This window comes from Pongo pygmaeus, chromosome 12, assembly GCF_028885625.2.
Source record: "Pongo pygmaeus isolate AG05252 chromosome 12, NHGRI_mPonPyg2-v2.0_pri, whole genome shotgun sequence".
Classification (NCBI taxonomy): Eukaryota; Metazoa; Chordata; class Mammalia; order Primates; family Hominidae; genus Pongo; species Pongo pygmaeus.
Window position 1 is genome coordinate 90,322,020 of NC_072385.2, and position 19,432 is coordinate 90,341,451.

Consider the following 19,432-nt stretch of genomic DNA (forward strand, 5'->3'; position numbering starts at 1 on the left):
TTCCCTCTGCGCCTTGGCCCCCACCTGTCTATTTCTAATCTTCTAGTAAAAACAAGCTACACATGTTACATCAGCTGCTCAGGATACCTTCACCCTCACATCCTTTTACTTTTTCCTTCCTCACTCACTTTGAACATTGTGACTCTTGACTGCTCATCTTGCCTCCCTTCCAACCAGGTATAGACATTCTCTTCTTCACCATTTATTCTTCTCTGTCTCTTCATATTGTGATCACTCTTCATCACCAGTTCATCCTTCCATTAAGTGTATTTACTGAGGGCCTACTTTGTGCCCTTGCCCAACCCAACACCCCTACTCTCATCACCTCTCATTTGCAAGAGAAGATGTGGAGGCCATCAGGTGTGAGTTCTCTCCATGGAGAAACCCACTCCACCCACAGTCCTCTCCTTTGTTTTATAGCCAGGCTCTTGGAAAAGGTGGTCTGTGTTTAGTCTCCACTTTTCCCCTCCTTAACCCACTGCAGCCTGGCTGCTTCTTCCACCGCCTCACTAAACTGCACCAACAAAGGTAAATAGGAGTGACCTCCTTATTAAAAAAGCCACTGGGTGGTTTTCATTCCTTCTCATTTCTGCTTTTTCCCTGGTGTTTGATGCTATTGCAGACTCCTTTCTTCTTGAGTTCTTTCTTCTGTGGCTTCTCTGGCCGTTATTTCTTTCTCTCCTTGGAGGGCCCCCTTCCTCCCGCTGCCTCTCAAACATTGATGTACCTGTTTGTCCTGCCCTCAAACCTTTTCTTTTTCACTTTGCATGCTCTCTCTGGGGTTATCACTCACCTACGCTTACCTAGTCCTAGATCTAGAACTCATATAGAATCACAAGTTCAACTTTCTATTGGACAGCTTCTTCTGCGTGTCTCACACACATCCAAAAGTTGAGAATTTCGATTACCTCTGCACACTGAAGTTTGAGCAGCCTTCTTTTAGGGCCTAGTACAATGTCTGACATCTTGCTCTACCTGGGTAGCTGCAGTCAGGGGACTTCTTTAAGGGAAACATATCAGAATCAGGACTCAGGGTGTCACAGAGGTTCCTCCCGCTGTCAGTGACTGTGTTCATGCATGCCCAGTAACAAAGGAGCATTGGTTTAAAAAATCACTGACTTCTGAAAGCCCTCCAGTAAGTTTGAAATGATTTGCTTTGCTTCTTACGTAGATTATCATCAGTTTGAGGTAGCAAGTAGCAGGTGCTGGTACTTTTCTTTGGAGGCGAAAAGCCGAGGCCCAGAGAGAGTAGACATAATATGCACACAGTCAAAAAGTGACTCCCTAAGGAGTCAGGGCAAATTCATTTATTCATTCACTCAACAGATATTTATTGAAAACAATTATGTTTCAGGCACTAGAAATAGAGTGGTGAATCAGACAGATATGGTTTTTGGCATAATGAGGTATCCTTTTTGATGATGCTTTTTATCTCTTTTTTGCTCCTATTTTTTCCATCCTGATTAGTGATAAATGATAATAATTAGCAAATGTTTACTATAAGCCAGGCAATATTTTAGGACTTTACACATATCAACTCATTTAATCATGATGACAACACTATCAAGTCATTGTCGTTATTATCCCATTCCACAGAGGGGGGAATGTTGGGCAGTAGGAACTTTCTAAATGTGTCCTACCTAGCTCATACTGGTGGTGATAAGGCATGAATTTGAACCCAGTCTGACTCTAGAACCCATGCTGTTAGCGACTTCTTTAGCTATTCTAGCTCTTAACACTGTAATACTTGCTTTTGCTCATCTGTTTATGATGCTGTATCTGTGAAGTATGACAGGGTAGTTCTCAGCATGCCAAAATTAACCTGCAGCTTTACCTAACAAACATTTGGACTTACTTTGCTTTCTTGAGATATTTCCCCCCTTGGGCATTACGTTGGCAGTAGTCTCATTTTCTAATCTGAAATCAGGAGAAAAGGAAGAAAAACTTGCAATAAAGCTTAAGTGGTTGTGACAGGTTGCTAAATAAAACTGGCTCAACTGAAGTTTTCAGATTCTTGAGAAACACTGAGAATTTCTTACAAAGGAAATTTTCCTTATTATAATAGGAAATCATGGGTCATTGCACAGTTATAAGTGTCTTAGTAAAGAGAGAATGTAGCTTGAGGCTAAGAAGCCTAAAATCTTAATGAGATTATTTGTGGGCTGCTATTTATGCATAATTTTTAAACTCTTAGAAAATATGTTTTCTATCTGTCTTTAGTATGTCATCTTAAGTTTCCACTGCTTTACATAATTTTGAAAATCTTTAGGGTTGCTAGAAAAAAAAACAGTAATAGCAAATGTTTACATAAGAATTTAACTTTAGAGTGTACTTTCACATATAGTAACTTGGTGGTTTCTCTTTTTACTCTCTTATAAAGAAAACAGTCATGAGGATATCAATTCGTGTTGAAACTTCTTTAAATTGCCAATGTTTTCTTATGCACTAATTGTAAACTGATTTGGAAAAAAAGGAAATCTAAATCTGTGAAGTGTTTACATTACTGAATAGTATGAAAGGAAGGTTTTGTTACTTAGGACTGCATATAATAACTTTAGGAAACTGCTTTAATGGGTAAATAACAATAGCATCTGGTTAAGTTGTTAGTTGGTCATCTGTACTCCAAGGCCTCTGAAGTGGGTTCACACCCCGCTTTGTTTGCCCATTTTATATCTTTTATGTACATAGTCCTACTTCCCTCTTTTCATAATTATCCAAAGGTTACCAGCCAAAACCTGTGTGGAGGGTACACGGAGGATGAGCTGTGTCCCCTGGGGTTTTTGCATTAGGGAAAATTCCTGATCTGGGACATTTGTGCCCTGACCACCAGCCCCCAAGAGATGCCACATTTCTGTCTACTTTAGATGAAAACTCTCAGTCCTACAGTAGGCTATAGTAGGCCTCAGTCTGAATAATCACAAAACCAAAAATAGGTATGCCCACATTAATGAGATTTTTCTGTTCAGTCTCTACAGTGTCTGGAGCATTAACAAAATATATATTTGTATGAAATCTACAGGCTACTGTGTAAATAAGCCTGCTCCCTTTTGGTTATTAAATCATACAGGAAAGAAGCATCTGTTTTAGCAGAAACTGTGGAAAAATACATCTGGGTAGCCCGGGAAAAGTTGAATTGTTACTGAGGGATGTGTCACCACAGACAAGAAAAGAATTTACAAAACAGTGGGCAGAAAATATTTTCAGACACTAATCTGTGTTTTTGGGTGATGTGTGAGTAGCACTGGTTTGTTTCTTGCTTGAATGTTTATTCATTTTTTTTCCCAGGAGAATCCCTTTTGCTCAGCTTCTTTCTGGTTTGGATAAAATGAAAAGTAAAATTGACTTAATACTAATTATAACCTGCATAATTCTACTGAAGAGAAACTTAAGAAATAGAATTATTTTTTCTAGTTAAGCTTCAGGGTCATATAATTATTATAATTCAATCATTTATTATCCCCCCACCCTTTTTTCTGCGTGATTTAAGACATCAGAATTTAATTTGTAGCCAGAATGAAAACTGGACTTAAGAAAAACTTGAAAAGACTAGAGAGAGATTTGCATTCTGCTTCATGGTTGAACATGTCTCTAAAGTAGCAACTTCAGAATGCCATGTCCTGATAGAATTCCCCGTTGAAAGCTAGCCAGCAGAGCAGCTTCCTTGTGTCCTCCTCCTTGCCTGACCCACCGTGAAGTGTCACGAGGGCCCTAGATATGAACCTCGGGGGCTCCACAGCCTGACAGAAGAGAACTAGTGTCGCTGGGCAATCCATGATCTGGCACAGAAGCCCCAGGCTCTAGATTTTGTAATTGGCCACCCACCCTGGCCCAACCTTGGATAAATATTCCTGAGTTCTAAGTAGGATGAGGAATTTAAATCCCTGTTTTTTCCTGAGTTCTTCCATAACCAATCCACGACATTGTTATGAGATCTGAGTGGAGTGCCCATGCTTGGAGACAGAATAAAGGGAGCACGTTGTACTACTACTAATGAATACATACTCCCATTAACAGTCCCTTTTTCCCTAGGAATGATGCCACTGGAAGGGCCAGATCTGACTCCATTGTAGTCACTGACCCAGACCAGCTTTACCCCTAGGGTAATTGAAACCTATATTAAATGATTTGACAGGTCATAAGCAGTGCCCTCTACCCACTTAATTTTCTCAGGTGCCTCCTCCATTATGAGCTAAACCTTGGAGATTTTCATTCTTTTAGTATATGGTTTTGATCCCTTCTAAAATGGACACCTCAGTGGAACATAAATTACTTAAAAGTTATTAGTAGTCATTTATGCCATAGTATGAATTAGTTTACATTTCTTTGGTTTTGACAGGAAGATAAATAGAATACGTTGGGGAGAAAATGTAGAACTCGAAACAAAGGGAGAAAGCAAGTTGCCACCTTTGGAAGACTGCAGTGATTTCTTTCCCATTAGAATTTGCTCTGATGTTTTCAGTGAAACAGGGCATCGTGTTTTCCATTTACCTCTCCTTTCTGGCAGGGAAAGACTTGGAGTTCTTTTTACAGCTTTAACTCTTTCTTACCCCTTCTAGATGTAGTTCCATTTCCTTTCTAAGATGAAAGCTTGTCTTTGTGCCCTCCCAGAATAGTTCCAAGCAGCAGAACACAGTGAATCCTTCCAGATAAAAGACCCTGCTGATAAAGTGCCAGATTGTTATCAGAGAAGCAGTGAGGGGAGTCAAGTCCCTACCATTAATTACCTAGTTACAGTTTTGTTTATATCCTGTTCATTTGGGGCATGTTTTTCTTGGACAGTTTCTAGTCTATGTTCTGAACTGCAGTCTGAAGTTTGTAAAAATCCCAAAGGTCAAGGAATAGTGGGTTCCTTATTTTCTGAAAGGTTTATTGGCGAGAAAGAGAAGATCAAAGTTTCTATCTTTCATCTGGAATGAAATAGACAAATGCTTCATTTTGGTGGTTCATTCTTCACCTCAAGCATACAAACCATAGTATGTTGGATGAACTCTGACTTCGAATACCTAGCCAAGAGGTTACCTGGAAATAGAATGACATGTATATCTGTGAAGACGTGAGTATCAACCAATGAATGACTAGATATCCAAGCATCAAGGCCAGAGTCCAGTTGAATCTAAAATAAAACATTGGTAAATGTACTTGATGCCACTGAACTGTACACTTAAAAATAGTTAAAATGGTAAATTTTAGGTTATGTGTGTTTTACCACAATAAAAGTAAATATTACTTCCTGACAGCTCCAGTGCTTCAGTCACAGTTGGAAATACAGTTGGACCTCATCCAATCATTTATGGATTCAACCAACTGTAGATCAAAAACATTTGGAGAAAAAGTAAACACAACAATAAAACATAATGTAAATGTAAAAACAATACAACATAACTTACATAACATTTACATTGTATTAAATATTATAAGTATTCTAGAGATTATTTAAGGTGTACCAGAGGATATATATAGGTTATATGCAAATACTGTGCATACTTTACATAAGGGACCTAAGCATCTCACGGGTCCTAGAACCAATCCTCTGAGGATTCTGAGGCCCAGCTGTACAATATGGGTGGGCTGCATGGCCTGCATTATTTTGAATGGGATTGCTGTTGCATATAAAGCATTATGTATCCATTTAAGAACTGTGGGACTGTGAGTACCAAATACCTTAATGAACAGAAGAAGATGAAGAGACCGCTTTGTCACCATCATATGAACATACTAGGAAGTTTAGGATTGGAAAAGAGCCCTTTCTGTCTTGAAAATGATTGACTCTGAACCATGATAGCCGCTCTCTTTCTACAAATGAACCAAAAGAAGTGGCAATGGGTCACTTGATGGCTGAAATAGTAGTGCCTAAGGCTTTGATTATCAAATAGTGTTGTTGAAATGTTCCACGACTAGAAATGTAGTATTAGGTAAGATAACCTCATCTGTGGTATCTGGCAGCCATTAAGTAGCCAAGCATATATTTCTTGACCGTATTAAATTTGTATCTCACCTTATGCTGCTGTATTAGGTTCTGTCCAAAACCCAACCCATCTTTGCTAATCAGACTGCTGACTTACGATTCAGCCAACCCTCTCAGCCTCACTGGTGATGGGGCGGGGGTGGTGGTGGGGTTTTAGGACTAGACTGTTGTGTTTTTCTCATCAAGCCAAGAAACTTCTCAGACCCTGCAAACATGTTACCTGGTGACATAGCTACAGTATGAATTTTAGGATAGAAAGAAGGAAGGGAGGGAGGAAAGGGAAAGTAAAGAAAATAGCCCTATGACATAGCTACAGTATGAATTTTTAGGATAGAAAGGAGAGAAGAGGGGAGAGAGGGAAATAAAGAAAATAACCCTATTTCAAATCATGAAGCTTTTTTTATCATTAACCCCGAATGCCCTTAACTCAGAACTCTGACCAAAAGATGTCTCTTTTTTCCCTGTAAGTGTGTATTGAACTCATGCACTCATACCTGTCATCATTTGAAGATAGTTATGAGACATTCATTATGACTTCAGTAACTTCCACATATTTAAATTTAGTGTTTTCTTTAGAAAAGGCTAGAAAATATAGGGATTTAGGAAGAAGTTAAGGTAAACTTAAAATATATAAAAGCTCACTTTGAGTGAAAACGAGTAAAAACAAGCCCTGACCTTCTCAGAGGTAAGAAAAGTTGAAATTAAATGTATTCTTTAGGAAATAAAGACTTTGCCAAGAATAGCATGGTTAGTTAAAGCAGTCTGGTGTGGAAGGTGTGTCTTTTAAAAAATAAGATTACTTTACTTTCTTCTTGACTAATGATTTTGTCAGAAGAACTATTTGAATAATAAATGAAATGCTTTGAAGTATATAGGGGAGTGGAGAACTTTTCTGTGACTTGTACGAACTGGTGATACAGATTATAAACTAAGTGATGCCAAATTCCACCAGTTTACCCAGGATCTGAACACGAGCAAATGTAGTCAAAGCCATAGAAATCTGCTGATGAAATCATGAAAATGAACAGAAGTGATCCAGATTGTTTAATTTCTTTTGAAATATTATATTTTAGCACCCAAAAGTTAAACAGTATTGAATTTCACACATAGCACTTTATTTTTAATCTTGGGTTGAAGATTATGCATTTGGCATGACTGAAGAGTGACTCATACATTTTGCACCGGCTTTATTATTAGTTGTATTATTTTGATAGGCAAGGAAGAAAGCTGGGGAGTAAGATGATACTGAATTGAGGCTAAATTTGTTAATTGATTGAACTCAAACGGAAATAAAGAATGTCACTTAATTTTCTTCTGTTTATATTCATGTGTGTATCCCCTGTGAAGACTTTGAATGCTACTCATGTTTAAAATCCAACATAAAATATCATCTGATCATCAAAATTGGCAGTGGGAATTAGCAGTATTTTCTTCTAATTAATGTCTCAAACTCTGCCACAGCTAAAATTTCATCACCTGAACACTTTGAAAGATGTGACCAGTATTCCTTACTGACATGTTTCCCATCTTAAAACACAGTCACCATGAAATTAATATACTAAGTCTTGGTCACAATCCAGGGAAAGACTTGAAGGTAATGTGATTCTTCTCATAATTAGTAACCTAATTAAATGCTAGAGGGCTTCAGCTATATAGTAATGTACCATGCTTCTGAACAAAGATACCACCACCATTGAAATTGTATACTTGTAACACTAGTATATTTTTAATTAGTGGCAGGGTATAGGTGTATGTAATCAGTTTTGTTTCATCTTCTAACTTTGCACAGCAGTCTCCATTGTGCATTCATTTGGAATATATTGAAAAATAATGCACTGATTTGGCTTCTGTCTGTCAGAATTTAGGGTGACTAAAACTGGTATGTGTTGAAAATTACCTTTTCACGATGGAATAAGCAAATTAAAAGGCTGTTCAAAATATTAGAAAGCAGGTTTAATCTAATCAAGTTGGGGGGAGGGGAATCTTTTTCCTTAATAACCACTACAAAATCATACGGCTAAATACAGCAGGTGAGTTTATTAAAGCTGGCCCAACAAATTTGGCATCACTTGGTTGAATAATTGGAGCTGTCAAGTGTCCTTAAAATGAATAAAATTGAATTTCTTTTAATATGTGCTATTGTTGTTAATTTCTATGGTGGTAAAAATATCAGAGATGGGGAACACTCATTTTTGCTACTAGCACAGGCTCTGCGGTGAGACAGACTTGACTTTGAATCCTAGCTCATACATTCATTCCCTTTGTGAGCCTGGGCAAGTCAGTTAACTTCTCTGAGCCTGTCTAGAACATGTGAAAGATTCAGAACATTGTCCAAAAAAATTTTGTTTTTTAATTCTTGTGTGATTGTTAGGATTTAAGTGTTTATTGATTTGATTTTTTAAAAGAGCACAAGGAAACATTAATTCTGGTTGTAAAAGTTTAAAGGAAATAGCTGGGCTTGTTTAATCTGAGGAAGAGAAGACTTGAGATGTTTTGGAGATGGAGCTGGAGGCTAAGAAAGCAAGACAGAATATGTAACAACTTTTCTAATGTATATGAAAGATTATTCTTTTAAAAACAACTTTATTGGGGTACAATTGATGTAAAATAAAGTGCACATGTTTAAAGTATACAATTTGATATTTTTATATACCCATAAAACCATTATCACTGTCATGGTAAGGAACATAGCCATCACCCTTTGTAATCCTTACCCAACCTCCCCTCCCCCACCTCCCTGGCAATGATTGTTTTATGTTCTGTCGCTGTACATTAATTTGCATTTCCTAGAATTTTAGGTAAATGGACTCATACAGGATGTATTCTATTTTGTCTGGCTTTTTCACTCAGTATAATTATTTTGAGATTCAGCCATGTTGTTAGGTGTATCCGTAGCTTATTTTTATTGCCAAATGGTATTCGATTGTATGGATATACTGCAATTTGTTTGTGTATTCAGCTGTTGAGCGATATTTGTGTTGTATGCATCAACTAGTAACAAATAACTTGCTAGGAACAATCATGCAGGAGTCTCTTTTTGGACTTAGGCTTTCATTTCTCTAGTGTAAATACACAGGAATTAAACAGGTGAGCTGAGTGGTGAGTATATACTTAACTTGTTAAGAAACTGCCAAATTGTCTTCCAGAGTGATTATACATTCCCACTAGTAGAGTATGAGAATTCTAATTGTTCCATATCCTAGCCAACACTTGGTATGCTCAGTCCTTTTAACTTTAGCCTTTCTAGTGAGTATATAGTAGTATTTCACTGGGGTTTTAATTTAAACTTTACTAATGTCTAAGGATGTTGGGCATCTTTACATGTATTTGGCATTCATATATCTTCTTTGCTGAAGTATCTGTTTGAAGCTTTGACCCAATTTTTCTGTCAGATTGTTTGCTTTCTTTTCTTCTCTCTCTCTGTTTTTTGTTTTGTTTTGTTTTGTTTTTTAAGAGATGAGATCTTGATCTGACATCCTAGCTGGAGTGCAGTGGCACAGTCACAGCTCACTGTAGCCTCAACCTCCTAGGCTCAAGCAATCCTCCTACCTCAGCCTCCTGAGTAGCTAGGACTACAAGCACATGCCACCATGCCTGGCTATTTTTTTTATTTTTTGTAGAGACAGGGTCTCATTTTGCCCAGGCTGGTCTCGAACTCCTGGCCCCAAGCAATCCTGCTGCCTCAGTCTCCCAAAGTGCTGGGATTACAAGTGTGAGCCATCATGCCTGCTTTTGTTTTCTTATTATTCTGAATATATTTTGGATACAAGTCTTTTAGACATAGATTTATTTGTTTCCCTGGCGTGTAGAACCAGAAAAACAAAATTAAATTGCAGCAAGAAAAAGTATAATTATACTGTATAAGGAAGTATTTTTTTGACTGGCAGTGTAAATACGGGTACTGGGATAACCAAAGGAGGATGTCAGACTTTCTCAGGGGGGTATTTAAAAACTGACTGGCAGTAGTCTATTTGGGATACTGTAGGCATGCTAAAATATGACTCAACTTACCTAATTGCAATTTTCATTTGAGAAAAGATACCTTGAATGAGTCTGTTGCTAATATCTCAATATCTGTTGCTCTTTTATGTCATTTTTCCAGGCCAAAAAAAAAAAAGCAATTTTTTGGAATTTTTCAAAGCTTTCCTTGTGCTTTATTATTTTTAAAAATTCATTCTTTCTGGTTTTAGCTTGAAGTGTTTCTGTGAAACATGAGGAGGGTCATTCAGGGGCATTAATTAGCTTCAGCAAAAACAAATTGCAGTCTCTGCAAAGCAATCAAATTAAAAGAAATACTCAAATTTCTCTCATACAGCAGTAGCACCAATCATTGTTTTAGCTGATGGCATTTGGAAGATTCTTTTAACCCTCTGTAGATGCAAAATAATTAATGAGATTCTAGAGAAGAGGTTCTACATGATGAAAGGAGTTGGAGTGGTTGTAGCCCTCAGAAGAGTAAAGGGTGCTTTCATGACGGGATTCCAGTAGAGTTAATGAAGAGTTTTCCTCTGTGTAGAAAACACTGGTCATTTGTTCTCCAACTCCACAGAGGCTCAAACTAGAGAAAATTGGCTCCAACTATAGAAAGATTGAGTATGGTTAGTGTTAGACATAAAACTTTTATTATTAGCATTGATATTATGAGATTAAGCAATGGAACAAGAGAGGTCGTAATGATATTTTAAAATAAAAAAGATAGCTATCTGCCTGGAATGTTTAAATGTCCATGATTGAATTTTGTTTTTGAAGAGGACTTTGGAGATCATTTATTCTAATAAGCTTTTATAGATGAGGATGTGAAAGGATATTATGTAACTTGCTGTGGCCACATTGTTAGATACTCATATTTTAATGTGAGGATGTCTTAAAAGTAGCCTTGCGTAAGAGACACAAAGGAAACCATGTAAGTGCTTCTGCTTCACAGTAGGTTTCACTTCACTAAAAAAGTCACTTAAAGCTGATGACTGTGTATTTCTTCTACGCCCAAGAAGATTCTGCCAATGTGCTGACATGTATGTGTCTTTTCTTGTCATTAGTAATGTTGAAGATTTTTATTCTTGGGCAATTCAAACTTGTCTTTAAATAAATACTATACTTTGCTCAGGGGCAACCTAATCTTCTCAGTATTGTTCCAATTTTAGTATATGTGCTGCCGAGGCAAGCACGAAATCAATACTGTACTTTGAATGACTGTAAATGATTTGACCTGAGGTGATCAGTACTGAGAGAGGATACCAGGGGACACTGCCACAGCATTTGTGGAACCTGTCGCAGTCTGATGTGGGGTTCTTCGTAAACGTTGGTTGATGGCTGCAACTTGGTGGGTGACTTGCTTCGAAGTCCTGGTGACTAATTTGCCTTCCTTAAAGATAATATTGAATAAAGCTTTGGGCTTTGTTTTGTTTAACACTAGTTAGAGCAGTAGGAAACATTTAGACTACCAATTCCTTATGTATGAGACCTGCAAATATGCATTCCAGCCATTGAAATTAGTGGGATAAATTGCCTATAAAGGTTTCCTCATTCATTATCACAACAAAAAAATTGGCACAAGACATTTTATTTGGTTGTGGTTACATTTTATTTGGGAATTCATTCTTTTTATGTTCCCATAGACTATCTAGAGTGAAAACCCACATATATTTATATAATATGATGTACTTTATTTTAAAGGGTTTATCTGAGTACTAAAAATGAGAGAAAATATTTTAAAGTACCTAGCACATTGCCTGGCATCTAGCAGGCACTCAGTAAATATTCCTACCTTCACTTCCTTTTTTCCTTCCTTCTTTTTAGCGTGGATATCAGAATCTTTTATAAATGTAACAGATTATTGTCAAAAAAGGGAAGTTAATAGAATTGGTGTATGTTGAGCATTCCCTTGACTCACAGGATGTTTAGATTGTCTAAGATTTTAATATCATTTCAGAGATAATCACCTGAAAAGTTAAATTGGTCAAAGAAAAATTTACTCAGCACCTTTGATTTGTCCAGTCAGCCTTGGACTACAATTAGAGTACTTTGAATACCAGAATAAGAATATGTATTTAATGTGACAATAGAGAGCTATCATAGGTTCTAGAAAATTTGAAAGCTAAAAAAAAGTTTTTTAATGTCAATAAAAGCATTCCTTTCTAAACCTTCTATCTCTATATAGTAGGGTTATATATAATAGGGTTTAAAAAATAAGATGATAAATTCTCTCTATTCCTTTGTGTAGTGTCTTAAAATGACTACCCGTTCCTGTGTTTGTGAACTGAAAAATCAATCACTGTAAATATGGAATCTCTTGCTCTAAAGGATAATGGTGTGAGTTTCAACTGTATTAAATCACTTTGAGAACTTGGCCTTTGAGCAGTCAACACCAAAGGAAAGCCAGCCTGTTACTGATTTCTCAGACCCATCCACTGCCTGCAAGGAAAGGAGACATGCTGAGGGGCCAAGTGTTATTATGTTCAGCCCCCTTTAAAGAGTCAGTGGCTGCCTGAATGTGCTCATTTCTTGGTTGTTTGTGTAGCCCAAGCAGAAACATTGTGAAGGGTTTTGCGATTGGGAGGAATGTGCAGCTCTTTCATTCAGTCTGCATATGCTGCAGCCCAGCTCCTGCCTTACACGCAGCTCATCCCAGCCCAAGAACCCCGAGGGTAGATCTGGAATGCTTTTCCAGCTGTTGCGTGAGGAGAACAGTAGACCAGAGTGTGGCTCATTGGTACAGGGTCAGAGAGAAACCCCTCAGATAGGCTGGGAGGGAAGATTATGCCAAAATTTCCAACTAAGTCTAGCGGTTATTTTTACTTGCTTAGGAAAGATGATTCCCTTTTATTTTCTAGGGCTCCCAATGTCTTTGTATGTACTTTGCTATGAAGTCTTTTCCATGTTTTTCCCAGAGTCGGGAAAGAATTATTGCTAAGGTATAGCACATTTCAGTGCCCCTGAGGAGAATCTTCTTCCCAGCTGTCTAAAACATTTGGTTGGAATCTGAAAAATTTAGTTTCAAATTGTATTTGTTGTTGTCTCAAAAAATGATGAAACATTTAAATGAAATTTCAGATGAAATGTAATTTTCATGCTTCATCGCTACATTTTGATCAGCAAGTAACCAGAAATTAGCATTCAGAAATCATGCATCTTTTCATTTATTTAAGAATATTTCTAATTCTGAACAATTAAAGCATATTGTTTAGAGAGCTTTTAAAGTAACAACCACATTGTATACCTTCACCCCTCCCTGTTGGAAAATTTCCTTGCCTTATTTCCTAGCACTGAAAGGGATGGTATGAATCAAGTAGCCATAGCCATTGCACCTGGGACTGTGTTTCTGCCACGTCAGGTTGCTGAATGCCGTGCCTGTTTCTTGCAGGGGCAAGTGGAGGGATGTCCAGATGATGGAGGCCGATTTCTAGCTCCCAGCAGCTGACATTTCACAGCCTGGAATTAATAGCCTGTGGCCTGTCAGCCTGGGTCACTGGGAGGCAGTGTGAAGGTGACCTCAAAAGCATGCTTTTCTGAGGCTTAGACTCTGTGGTTGGGCTTGTCTCAAGTGGTCACACACTACAGTTTTCAGATGTTCTGTTGTGGCTTATTGTTGGCCTTTCTTCATAATTTTTTTTTTAAGGGTTTAATGTGTTGCTTAGAATTAATTTGCAAAGAGCTTTTGAGCTGCCCAATAGATAACGTATTTAAACATTCTACCTGAAGTTACTTTGTGTGTCTGGAAATGTGCAGTTTTTAGCTTAGCTACTGTCTACAGCTCTTATTTTCTCCTTACTACCCAAACCAGGGATTTTTAAAAAATCAAACTTTAAAAGCCCCGAACTCATTACTCTTCCAAGAAATATATTTGAATAAAGAAATCCCTGAGCTATGCAGAGGGCAAGATTACAGTCAATGCAATTTTTATGTGCTAGTGGTTTTAATTGCAGGAAAAGGAGCAACTAGTTCGGGTGGTGGTGGTAGATCCTTTGATGAATGGAATATTGGCATAGGAAGAACAAGTAGAGAATCTGGCAACCTTGGCCATCACTGAACTCACCTGAGAATGTGGAAAAGAGCTTCAGGAATGCCACATTTATAACAAAAACATATTTAATAGTTACAGGACTTGCAGAAATATTTGCTTTTTCTAACTCACTGGATACAAACTTTGTGTGTGTGTGTGGTTTCTTTTATGCATGCACACGTACCCACACATATATGTTTTCCTGAAGGCAAGATTTGAAACTACGAACCACACAGAATAAAAAGGAAAAAGAAATCTTGGTATAAAAGCGGTAGAATCGACAGAAAATAGACTTGGGCCCTGGACCTGGAGAATAAAGCCAATGGGCTTCACATAAACAAGTGAATAGGCCCCAGAGAAACTCAAGCCTCCTCTCCTTTCCAGCTCATTTAGAGGGGAAGGAGGAGGGTAGGCCCGTGTGAGCACTTGGAGCCTGTTTGGTACAGGCCAGGCTGTTTCCTCAGCCAGTTGTTGAGACAAAGAACACTAGAGAAAAACAATTTGTAAATGTGTATAAAGGTTTTATTTTCATGCATTATTTCATTTAAACTTTACAACAGCCCTATGAAATGAGCACTCTTCCTTTTCCCCATTTATAGAAGGTACAAACCTAGGTTTACTGACTTATCTAAAGTCACACACTAGTAAGTGTCAGAACTCAGATGTAAACTTAGGTCTGCTGGATTCCCGAGCATGTTCTTAAGTCCCTGTCCTATGCGCTCTGTGATAAAGAACTATGAAGACCTTGTTTCTGTTCTCAGTGTCATTTCAGTCTAGCAGACATGATGATGCCTGAGAGCTACTGTGGGGAAGGTAAGTGGGATGCACTGGCTGCTATGGCAGAGCTAAATATGCAATTGCAGTAGGCAGAGAGAAGGAAGTGATTGATTCTGATCACAGAAGGTACAGTAAAGTTTCACAAAAAAGGTAGTACCTTAGCAGAGGCCAGGCATGGTGGCTCATGCTTATAATCCCAGCACTCTGGGATGCCAGAGTGGGAGGAGCACTTGAGGCCAGGTGTATGAGACCCTGTCTCTACTTTAAAAAAAAAAAAAAAAAAAAGAAAAGAAAAAGAAAATTAGCTAGGCCTGGTGGCACCCGACTGTAATCCCAGCTACTCAGGAGGCTGAGGTGGGAGGATCACTGGAGCCCAGGAATTCAAGGCTGCAGTGAGCTATGATCAAACCACTGAACTCCAGCCTGAGTGACAGAGCGAGACCCTGTCTCTAAACAAAAATCTAATACCTTAGCATAGTTCAGAAGATGAAGAGGAGTTCCCCTCTTCATTACAAGAGTACAGGAGTAAAAGTACAAGAGTAAAAGGACATTACTCTAGTGAGAATGAGTTGGAATGTGCAAAGGCACTAGATGGCTTGCCAAAACATACATAGAAAAAAGATTTTTTGAAGGTAGTATAATCCAGAGCTTCAGCCTGCTGTGTCTCACCCAGCCTTTAGAGATGGCCTGTTAAATAGGGTTGTCTCAACTTTGGGTTGTCAGTAGATGACCATTTCCCAGGAGCTGACAGCTGTGCTGTAGGACAAACAGACCATAATGGCATGGCTGGCATTCTTGAGTAACTTTTGTGAGAGGTTTTAGGGGGTGTGTTGGGGGGGTGGGGTCAGGGTCAGACATAACTTTTTTGAACTCGTCCCAGCTCCGAAGATGCGAACCACTTGGTTAAGTAGGGGCATCTAGAGCAAGTGGATGGTCCTTTTCATCATTGACAGAAGTTTGGGGCCTCTGTTTTGCACATGGTATAGCCTCATCTGAAAAATAAGAATCAGGGCTGGAGGTGGGCCAGGAAATGGGGAGGAACTGGGGGAATGTTAATTATGTTAATGAGGTAGGATGGAAGGGGATATTGGCTGGATCCTGAAGCCGTTTGGAGACTTTGAAGCCTCTGGTTCCTGTGACATACAGGGACTTGCCCAGTGCTACTGAGCCTTAAAGTTCCCTCAGTTCAAAAATACCTCCCCCACATTGCCTACAAAGTTTCTCTCAGCCACTCTGGCTTGTCAGATTTAAATGAGGTACCACATATAGAGCCTGGTCTTTAATAAGTGTTCAGGAGATGTTAGCTATTATCAGCATCATCTTCGTTGTTCTGCTTCACGGTCTGCAAATTAGAGACTGGTTGGTTCTCTAAGTTGTTCATACCTCAGTGTGATTAGGTTGAATGTTTGGAAACATTCGGCTTTTCCAAGGCTCTGGGGATTTTGAGGCAACTGCGTTGTAAAGTCTTAGAAAGACCGAATTTTGTAGGTAGACAGACCCTAATTAAAATGCAGGCTTTATGCTAGTTTTATGACCCAAAGTATGCTGGGAAACCTCACTCTGTTCATCTTAAAATAGGGATAATGACAGTGACCTTGGAATGAAGATTAATGAAATAATTAAAATAGTGTATCAAAAGCACATAGCCAGTCCTGGCACATACTAGTGACTTAATCTCAGTTCCCTTCCTTTTGTCTGGGTGCCCTGAGGGGCAGTTTGGGTTCACACAGGGAAAGGCACAGGCCTGGGAAAGGACTTCTTTCTTGCCAAACCCAAGTGCTCTCTGCCTCTCCCCCACCTCTTGCCACTTAGGCAGAGCTGGGCATGATCACCTAGACTAGTACTCCCACACACAGGTGTCACACTTACACAGCAGCAGCAGCTTGTGTTTACTTCTCAAGGCCTGAGAATCATTGGCTGGTTCTTCTGTCTTCCACACTAGACTGTAGGTTCCTTGTGGCCTAGGCAGTGATTTTCTCTCCAGTTCTCTGGTACCTGACCAAGTGTGTGCTGTGCTAGGTACTCAGTAGATGTCCCTACAGATGTGTGTGGGCAGAGACAGTTTTGGTGATATATAGCCACTTACCTTTGAAACCTTTCAGAAAAAAAAGCACAGATTGTGAAGGTAGATATGAGAGGAGAACACTTAGAAAAAGCTTAGCCCCAACTCTGTTAAAGGTGGTGAAGTCAGCATGATCTCAGAAGAATGGTCCTTTTTTTGCTGAGAATAGTGCATTCTGAACTCTTCTTGGTTCCTCAAGTGTTAAGTCCAAGTGTGTATTTCGCCCTCATTTGAAGGTCCTTCATCTGTTCCAGAAAGTTGTCTCAGCTCTGCCCCCCACTTCACTTTTCTGTGCCACTCTTCAGCTGTGAATGTCTGCATGGGTACCACTGATTTGTGATGAGCAGGCTGTATATCGCCTCTAGGCTGGTGGTTCCCTGTGAGCAGTGTTCTCCACTGCTGTGTCACATGCAGCAGAGCACAAACCTGACAGCCATATTGTGTGGTCATTGATGTATGCAAAGGAGCAGCAGGAGGTTCTCCACCTGGGTCTGGGAAACTCCCCCCACAAGGGTTTTGGATGTGTGTCACAAACCTGAAACTGTATGGGAAATTGTGTGTATATGTTCATAAATATATTCCTCTTGTGAGAGAGTCCATAGTTTACATTGGTTTCTGAAATATTTTCATGATCCTTAAAATGTTTTTTTTAAAAAAAACAAAAAACCACTCATTTAGAAATTTTCCAAATATGCGTAAATTACAGTTTGTGTTTTTGTTAGCTAGGAGATATTTTTATGCTTCCTTGATTTCCAGGTGTGAGCTACAGGTTGGGTAGCCAGAGAGGTCTGGATCACAGTCTGCCCTGAGCATTGCTTACACTTAGCCCTCAGAGTTTTCGCTGAATCCCTCTGAGCTTCATTTTATTTTTCATCTGTTAATTTAGGTTTATAATGCCCTTTTGTCTACAGGGATGTTGCATAGCAAAGAGATCACAGGTGTGCAGGTGTTTTATCAACTGTCAAGTGCTGTACAATTGTGGGATGCAAGTATTCCTATTAAAAATGTATCATGTCTCGGCCGGACATGGTGGCTCACGCCTATAATCCCAACACTTTGGGAGGCTGAGGCGAGCGGATCACGAGGTCAGGAGATCGAGACCATCCTGGCTAACACGGTGAAAGGCTGTCTCTACTACAAATAAAAAAAATTAGCCAGGCGTGGGGGCGGGCGCCTGTAGTCCCAGCTACTTGGGAGGCTGAGGCAGGAGAATGGCGTGAACCTGGGAGGCGGAGCTTGCAGTGAGCCGAGATCACGCCACTGCACTCCAGCCTGGGTGACAGAGCGAAACTCTGTCTCAAAAAAAAAAGTGTCATGTCTCATGTCACACAGTGTCGAGGACATGGTAGGCAGTCAATAAATAAGTGATTAAAATGAACATGGAAAGGGTTTATTGAAGTGAGAGGGCGAGAGGTTTTAAGACACTGGTGTCTGTGTACCTTGCAGATTCTGTGGAGGACCTAGTATTCAGGCCTAGAACACAGCTTAGGGCTATTAAAGGAACTGATTTTCAGGGAATGTTAAAAGTAGAAATGACCTTCAAGACCTTAAGTGTATTTGTTTTATTTTATGGAAGAAACTGAGACTTAGAGAGACAGAGGCTATCCCATTTATTTCAGAAGGGCTTGAGACTCTTCCTCATCACTTTTAATGGTGGCCAAAAAAAGACCCTCTTTGCCTTCATATTATCAACATGTTGTCTTACCTTTTTAAAACAGCACAGAATTCATCACATGGTCTTAATTCTCTTATTGGGGCTACTCACAGGCCTGCAATTCTGGAGTATACTGATGCTATTACTGGACACTGGCACAGTGCACTGTAAAAACTTGGAATTTCTGAAGCCCTTCCTTCTTGGAGTGTTCTCTTAGACATCACATCAGACCACTAGGTAGAAAGCATTGCCACCATTCTCAACTGTACTGAGACTCAGAGAGGTTACTGTAACTTGTCCCAGTCACAGAACTCAGTGTCCAAAGCAGAATGAAAATCCAGGTGTTCTAATTTTCTATTCTCATAACCACTAGATTCTCAATGTTCTCATCAGATCCCCTCCCTGCCGCCAGTAGGTGACAAAACAGTAACCTAGAAATTTTTTTTCTTTGTGTGTGTGTATATATATATATATATATATATATATAAATTTGTCTATGATCTAATCTTTCCATCTAAAGAATTTGCGATAGAATATTTAACCATTGCTTTATAATGAATGTTACTTAATTAAATATTACTTCAAGAATTGGCTTCTTTTTTGGTAATTGCATTACTTTTTTGAGGAGAGGTTTTGTTTTGCTTTTTAACCTGGTTGTGTGCATTTGGAAACCACCCTAACACAGGGTATCCAAAAGCAGAAAATACTGGCACTTTTCCCACTTTCCGTTCTTCCTCTTGTATGGATGCCAGAATCCTTTGGGAAATCATCATTTACAAAAGTCAGGAGCAAAAGGAGGGGCATTCTTTAGTGTACAGTCACTGCTAATTGGAAACTAAACATCTGTAACCATGTCAGAGTTATTTGTATTTGAAAAGAAACATTTATATACAAGAGCCCTTTTGGTAACATAAAACACACTGTAACACAAAGTGTGTGTGTTGGAGAGGTGGGGGACAGACAGAAGTGGAAGCT

At 39.0% G+C, this 19,432-nt stretch overlaps 1 protein-coding gene and 1 non-coding gene across 11 annotated transcripts in view; one reads left to right on the forward strand and one right to left on the reverse strand.

Annotated features, from left to right (window-relative positions):
• THADA (THADA armadillo repeat containing) overlaps positions 1 to 19,432 on the forward strand; it is a 366,352-nt gene that overhangs the window by 178,894 nt on the left and 168,026 nt on the right. The gene's annotated exons all lie outside the window — the stretch shown is intronic.
• Positions 11,025 to 11,130, reverse strand: LOC129030941 (U6 spliceosomal RNA). Its single transcript, XR_008500833.1, has one exon. It is a non-coding gene; the product is annotated as a U6 spliceosomal RNA (small nuclear RNA).